The 7,952-nt window shown below is 49.4% G+C and overlaps 1 protein-coding gene across 1 annotated transcript in view; it reads right to left on the bottom strand.

The window, feature by feature from the left end:
- GNG4 (guanine nucleotide binding protein (G protein), gamma 4) overlaps nucleotides 1-3,844 on the bottom strand; it is a 28,272-nt gene extending 24,428 nt beyond the window's left edge. Inside the window, exon 1 of the mRNA XM_012660185.1 lies at nucleotides 3,732-3,844. The gene's annotated coding sequence lies outside the window, so the exon portion shown is untranslated. The remainder of the gene's footprint in view (nucleotides 1-3,731) is intronic.
- Nucleotides 3,845-7,952: the final 4,108 nt, after the last annotated feature.

The following is a 7,952-nucleotide window of genomic DNA, read 5'->3' as shown; positions in this document are numbered from 1 at the left end:
ACCTCACACTCCTGGGCTCAAGTGATCCTACTGCCTCAGCCTCCCGAGTAGCTGGGACTACAGGCACGCGCCACCATGCCTGGCTAATTTTTCCTATATATTTTTAGTTGTCCGATTAATTTCTTTCTCTTTATAGTAGAGACGGGGTCTTGCTCTTGCTCAGGCTGGTCTCGAACTCCTGAGCTCAAATGATCTGCCCACCTCGGCCTCCCAGAGTGCTAGGATTACAGGCGTGAGCCACCGCGCCTGGACTTGTTGCTTTTTTTTTTTCTCTTTTGAGCTATTGTGGTATCCGGCCTTTGACCTTTAGATCTTGGGTGATTTTACACTGGTGAGTGTCTATCGTGCTGATGCATGAATAATGCAATTCTGAGTACTTCTTGCAGGGCAGGAGTTGTCTTGACAAATTCCCTTAGTGTTTGCTTGTCTGAGAAAGACTTTATTTCCCCCTCATAAATGAAACTTAGTTTTTCAGGATACAAAATTTTAGGCTGGGCATTATTCTGTTTGAGAAGACTGAGGAATGGGGCCCTAATCCCTTCTGGCTTGTAAGCTCTCAGTTGAAAGTGTGCAGTTAGTCTGATGGGTTTTCCTTTGTAAGTTACCTGCTGCTTTTGCCTTATGGCTCATAGGAGGGCCTGTTTCATGTTTATTTTGGCTAGTCTGATAACTATGTGTCATGGTGTCTTCCTGTTTGCAATGAATCTCCCAGGAGTCCTTTGAGCTTCTTGTACCTGGATATCTAGATTTCTAGTAAGGCCAGGGAAATTTTCCTCCATCATATCCTCAAACAGTTTATCCAACCCTTGTGTATTTTATTCTTCACCCTCAGGGATGCATATGATTCTTGTGTTAGGCCTCCTTACATAATCCCATGTTTCTTGTACGCTTTGGTCATTCCTCTTATTTCTGTGTTCTATCACTGCAACTTACTTGTTTAATTGAAAGGTGTTGTCTTCAATCCCTGAGATTCTTTCTTCAGGCTGATCTAAACTTTTGTTAAGGCTTTCCACTGTGTTTTGTAATTCCTTGAATGAATTTTTCATTTCTAGAAGTTCTGTTTGATTTTCCTTTAACATTTCAATTTCTTTAGTGAATTTTTCATTCATTTTCTGCATTGTTTTTGTGGGGTCTTTGTGTTGGGTTTCTATTTTATTTTGCATTTCATTGAGCTTCCTTATAATCCATGTTTGAAATTCTTCATCTGTCATTTCAATATGCTGATCTTAGTTGGTATCCATTGCTGGAGAGCTGGTGCTCCCTTTTGTGGGTGTCCTTTCACTTTGAGTTTTCTTATTGCTGGAGTTCTTTTGCTGATTCCTTCTCATCTGGAACAGCTGTTACTTCTTACTTTCACATTTTCTTTTGTTTCAAGAAGGTCACATTTTCAATACACTCCACTCCTTTCCACAGAAAGAGAACGCTGGCTGAATGCTTAACATGTGAAAGAGGTCCCCCGAGCTATGCTTTACTTTTCTTATCCAGGAGATCAAATAAGCTTTGGGGTGGGCCCACCCTCTGGGGGCTCCGATAGGTGGGAGGTGAGTATATTTCCCTCAAGGACTCCCATCCCTCCCACATCCCCCCTCAGTCCCTCCATGTGTGTCTGCCCTCCAGCCCACCCAGCCACAGCCACCCCCAGCCAAGACTTCCTATGCCCAGCCCACAGCCAGGAGCTGTGCTCTTGGGACCAGTCTCGTCCTGCAACCCCCTCTATTGATGTTCCCTTCTCTCCTGGCTCCATGCAGTTCCACATTCAGCCTGAACAACACAACCCAGCGCTGCCATCACTGTCTCCCATGTTCTCTGCTTTTCTCTCACTTCCTTCTGTCCCTAAAAGCCAACTTTATAAGGATCCAACTCCTGCCCCTCTCCACCCACACCGAGGGGTGCTCAGCACTGTGGGAGAGACCCTCCAAAACTCTGGCTGGCAGACGTTCACTTTCCAGCCTTAGCAGGGTCCTCACGGCTAGCTGGCAAGATGATCCCTTGTCCCAAATCATCTCTCCCTCCCTTTGTCCTCCTGTTTCAGTCTTCATCACCCCCTCACTGCCTCTGTCCTTTCATGCTTAGCAGAGGACCTCAGCCCCTCTGCCTACAGAGAAAGGCCATTAGAACAGAACCCTCCTTAATGCCCCGTGCCCCACCTACAGCTGCTCTGTGCCCACATCCATCCTCACCTCCTCTGCACCAGAGCCTCCTTATGACCCACCCAACAGTGGCTCCTCCAACACTCGCTGTCTCTGCCAGCAGGGCGTACCTTCCTCTCCAGAGGCTGACAATGCCAGATGCTCACCTTCTTGCCTCCCTTGCAGAGGGGCCAGAGCATGTGACTTTGTCCTAATCAACGGGACACCAGGGGAAGTCTGCAGGGACTTGTAGGGAAGGTTTTTCTCCCCAGTTGAGGCACGAGGGGAGAACCCCTGTTTTTGGTTGCCTTGACTGAGGTTTGTCCAGAGCTGCAAGAGCCATAGTGACCCCTGGAGAATCAGCCACAGACAGGGTCAGGAGACTCACAGAGACACTGCCGCAGAGCCTTGTGCTGGTTGGGTCCTGGAAGGTCTACTTCTGATCGTTGCAATTGAGAGAACATATTCCTCACAGTTGAGGCCGCATTTGTTGGGTCGACTAGCAGCTGCAGCTGAAAGCATCTTCTTATCCAAGGCTAACACTTTATAGGTCCCCTTTCTGAAGGTGCTGCCCTGCCACTCACCCCTCTGTTCTGTAACATCTGTGTCTCTGGATTCCCTCATCTTTGCATATAAAACATACTTATGTCTTTTTCATCCGACCATCTTAAAACAACACAGAAAACCCTCTCTCCCCTCAGTCCGCATTCTTGCTCAAGAAGGAGGTGGAGAGGAGAGGTAACTACAGATCCCACTAAGAGGCCCTCAGTAACCAAACGAAGAGATGCTAACATGAGGATGGAAGTGCTCTCCTCGGCACATGGGACAGAAAAGCCTGTTCTGCCTCTTCTGCTCTGCTCTGAAGCCCCCATCTCTCCCCGATTCCACTTCCAGGGCAGTCACTCCTGTTGCCATCAGTGATCCTTAAGCTGTTTTGTGTGTGCGTGTTCATGTTCTCTCTTCGGGGGGCCAATCCGGTTTCTCACAGCACACATACCTGGGATCCACGCCGTGACCCTGCACACCTGGATGTCTGTATTTTACAGCCTCCCAAGGTGATTCTGGCACGTACCAGAGGTGGAGTGCCACAGCTGGCTGTGAGCCATTTCTCCTTTATTGCCAGTGACTACAGAGCACTGAGCCCAAAGGGCCCAACCGGCTTAGACTGTGGGATCGGGGTGGGGGTGGTGTTCGTCGAACTCCCCTTGTCACAGCAAGTGGCAGAACAAGGACGCTTACCTGAAGAGTATCTCTTTTCCCACGGGCAGGCACACACAGCACGGTTCCCCAGCCAAGGCCCAACAACCCACAGGGACGGCCTGGTGTTCTTCCATTGCTGCCCCAAGATGGGCACGTTCACTCACACGAGGATACTGTTAGGTGGTAAATTGGGCTTTATAAGGGCCCTACGTCTGCTATGGAGGGTGGGAGAGGCAGACAGGACAGTGGTAATTCCTAGAGGAAACGATGCTGCAAGGACCTGGTCACACCTCAAGAGTCCTGAGAGCTGAGTCTCAGCCAGGCCCCGACACATCCTCCGGGCAAAGACACCTGCTCGCTAGAGAGAACCTGCTCTTAGACAGGATAAGCCACTCCCCTTACCTGCCGAGGGGCAACACAGTGACAGGTCTGGGCAGTGGACAGAGGTTGGCGGTGGCAGCAGCAGTCAGTCCTCAGAGGAGAGGTCGATTCAGAGCTCCTGCTTTGAGGCTCACCTGAAAGCACAACCAGAGACGTGTCTACAGGTGCAGGGAAAGACCCCCTTCTGCTGTCCTTGGTGTCCTTTACTGTCACACTCCCATGGTTGCCTCCCCTCAAGCTCAGCAGGTTTTCCTGCAAGCCTGGGGACTGTCATATCAGACCTTGGGGAGATGAAGAGCTAAAGGCAGAAAGAGAACCCCTCGACCTGACACAGGCACACTGGGAACACAACCTCGAGGCCACAGGCAGCCGAGCCCCGCCAGATAGCAGCTGCTCCCTGCCAACCTGCACGCCTGGTGGCTCTGCCACTCATAGGAGCAGTCCCAGCTCCAGCCAAACAGAAACAGTTCACATGTTTCTTATCATAAAAATATGCATCCACTACAGAAAAATGTGAAGACAGAGAAAATCATAACAAAGAAAACGAAGACCACTTGTAATGCTTTTACCCAGAGATAACTATGGGTAACATGTTGATGCATATTATTCTTACACTAATTAGAAATAACTTGATTTCACTCAAAGACCATTTAGCACAGAAGAGACACTAGATCAGACAACTTATTATGAAAGGCCTCTTACAGTCCCCTTCTCCAGAGAGAGGTGCATAGCCTCGTCCACCTCCCTCCTTGGTCCGAGTGCCTCGAGAATGGCTGACTCTGGGACGATGGGCTCTTTCCCCAAGGGTTTTCTAAGAGTCCTGCCCTATAGCATCCATCTCCGAGGGGTCCTAATGAACTTGGAGTGAAAACAGAAGTCTGGCAGGAATGAGGACAACTGGCAGTCCTGTTTTCTTCCTGGGCTGGGGTGGAACCCAAATTTGATTTGGCTTGAACTTCAGGGGAGATTGGTTGAAGTTGAGCTTGGTATGTATTTCTTAGCCTGTGCTACGGTCTGAATGTTTGTACCCCCCTTGCCCAAATTCACATGTTGAAATCCTCATCCCCAAGGTGATGATATTAGGAGATGGGGCCTTTAGGAGGTGATTAGGTCATGAGGGTGGACCCCTCATGAATGGGATTAGTGCCCTTACAAAAGAGGTCTCAGAGAGACCCCCTCACCCTTCCTCTGTGTGAGGACACAGCAAGAAGGCTCTACAAACCAGGAGGCAGGCCTTCACTGGGCACCAAATCTGTTGGCTCCTTGATCTTGGACTTCTCAGCCTCCAGAACTGTGAGGAATAAATGTCTGTTGTTCATAAGCCACCAGTCTATGGCATTTTGTTACAGCAGCCCGAATGGACTGAGACAGCCTGTTCTGCATTTTGACAAACACCTCGTGCCTACACACCTCATGATTGCTCCTGTTAGAGTAACTTGTTTTATTTGGATGCTTTGACTCCTAAAACGTTGTTGTGCTTTTTAGAGACATGCTCTTGCTCCGTCACCCAGGCTGGAGTGCAGTGGTGTGATCATAGTTCATTTTAACCTCAAACTTCTGAGTGCAAGTGATCCTACCACCTCAGCCTCCCAAGTAGCTGGGACTACATGCACATGGGCCACTTGGCCTGGCTAATTTAAAAATTTTTTATACAGACAAGGTCTCGCTATGTTGGTCACCAGGCTGGTCTCGAACACCTGGCCTCAGGTGATCCTCCTGCCTTAGCCTCCTAAAGTGTTGGGATTACAGGTGTGAGCCACCATGCCTGGCTTTCTTTTTTTAAAACACAATATTTTTTTTAAGAGACAGAGTCTTGTTCTCTTGCCCAGGCTGGAGTGCAGTGGCATGATCATAGCTCACTGTAATCTCCAATTCCTGAGTTGTTGGGCTTTTATGTTGTTTTACTCTAATCTCCTTCCCTGTTTTGTTTTCTCACCTCTCTGTTATTGGAAGACCCTTTTCTCTTCACTTTGTGAACAACGCTCTTGAAAACCATTTCATCCTGCTTTCAAGTCACTGGTGTTGCAGGCAGCACGGAATCTCATTGCTGGTAGGTCTTAGCCAACCGTGGGGGGCCCAGGGGGGTCCTAGCTAGGGAAGGTGAGGACGGGTACAATAGGTCCCTCACTCCTCCTCCAAGTCCCTCTTGCCCCTAGCATCTTCCAGAGGGAGGGAGATAGACAGACAGACACATCCCAGAGAGAAGGCCTGCTGAAGGGGGGTGGGGCACAGCCTAAACCCCACACCCCAGAAAGATGACTTCCCAGGAAGATCTAACTCCAGGAGTCTTCCCTGCCCACCCTTCGGGAAAGACTGCAAACCCTGGAAGGTGGGAGTTGGGGAACAACCAAACAGCCGCATAACTCCCCTCTCACATCCTCTTTAGGGAGCCTTAGCCGTGGCCTGCTGGCACCGTGTGTCCCAGGCACCCTCCGAATGCCGTCCCCTGGCTGCCAACACAGCCAGAGCAGCACGCATCCCTCTTCACGCCTGACCTCTGTTTCAATTCTAAAATCAGACGTGCCCAAGGGAATATTCTCTACTCTGTCTTCGGGGGCTGTCTGCATCATTCCTCCCAGCAAACATCCTGCAATAAAGGCTGCAAATACTGTGAGGGCAGCTAAGGCGAGAACAAGGAAGATACAGATGGGATGGCGATATTGGCGTTAGTCACTAGACTAGTTATTTTGCACGTATACGCACTGCGCCCTAGGAGGAGCTGTCCAGGGCTTTGTGTGACAAGCTCCCTTGACCAGCTCCAGGACAGAAGGCTCCCTGGTCATGGAAGACTGAGGGTGGCTGTTATTTCGCTTCTCTCTTGGCAGGTCATAGCACACACTATCAGAGTAAACATGCAGAGGAATCTCACAGGAAAGAACCTGGTTGTTTAATCCTGCATTTCTCAAAATTATTGATCCAGGAATGCCCTAGTCTTTTTTTTTTGGTTTTGTCTTTTACTGTAACTGTGCTTCTTATACTTTTCCACCACATTCTGGGGAAAACAGACTCCCTGAGACAACCAGCTCCCCTGACTCGGGCAGCCCAGGGCCACACTCTGCGCCTGCAGCCACCACCCCCACCCCAGCCCACTGCGGGGAAGCCGTTCTCCACCAACCACTCGGGGCAGGGCGGCTTCTAAAGATCCTGATGCCCAGCTCAAACCCCAGACCATTTAAGTCACAATCCGTGCAAGCTTAAGCTTCCCAGGTGATTCCAGTGTGCAGCTGGGTTTGGGAAACGGCTCTAGACTGCACCTAGGTGTGCGCCCCAAACTCTGGCGTGCATGCCAACCACCCAGGGTCTCAGACTCTCTTTCAGTGGGACGAGCAGGGCCTCAGGGAGGCTGGAGGGGGGGTTCTCAAACCATGTGGGAGGTCAACAGCGTCAGTGTCCTCCAGAGCTTGTTAGCAACACAGACTCTCAGGCCCCACCCTGACCTATGAGTCACATCTGCATTGTAACACATTGACTGCCACACTAGAAAAAAAAATCTTTCGTTCCTTGGGGCCACGGTGTTTTCTTACGAAAATAGAATAAAATCTTCGAAAACAAAATGATCCTTTCTAATTTAATGAAAAATTTGTTATTTTTTATTTTTTTCTGTGCGTGAGTCATATGCAACTTGAAAAATAGTTCACGCGGCTCCCAAGGTGAAGAGACGTGTGAGTTACGAATGCTTCACCAGGCCCTGGGCTCAAAACTAGCGTGAGTTAAATACAACTCACATGGCAGTTCATGTGTTAACCCAGGTGATCTGTGTGTACGTTAGAGTTTGAGAAGCTCCGTGCTAGACCAGAGGAGCCCAGTCCTGCTTTACGAAGGGCCTAAGATGCAGAGACTTGTGGAAGACACGAGTCGGTGGCAAAAGTAGGAGACAGCACAGTCGCTGTTCTCCTGACTCTGAATGTTATTCACACCCCATCCAGTTTTTTTGGTTCCTCTTTTAGATGGTTTAATTAATTCTAGTAGCTCTTTGAGAGACCACACATCAGAAAAAGACCGTATCAATTTCTCCTTGTTCACTTGACATTTACATAGCCTCTTCCATCCAATGCTTGGAATGTATTTCAGACGTCACCCCACCAAGCTACCCGGCGCCCCAGGAAGGGGTTTTAGCACCTTCCCTGCATCATCACCCTTTCTCAAAACAAGACAAGTTGTTGGAGCTGATGGGATTTAGCTTTTGGCTGGCTTCCTTGATCTGGTTGCTGAAGAGAGCTGCTTTTTAATAGCACTAGATTT

Source organism: Propithecus coquereli, unplaced genomic scaffold, assembly GCF_000956105.1.
Source record: "Propithecus coquereli isolate 6110/MARCELLA unplaced genomic scaffold, Pcoq_1.0 Scaffold66, whole genome shotgun sequence".
In the NCBI taxonomy this organism is placed as follows: Eukaryota; Metazoa; Chordata; class Mammalia; order Primates; family Indriidae; genus Propithecus; species Propithecus coquereli.
Note: the sequence above shows the minus strand (reverse complement) of the source record. Positions and strands in the feature narration are given on the sequence as shown.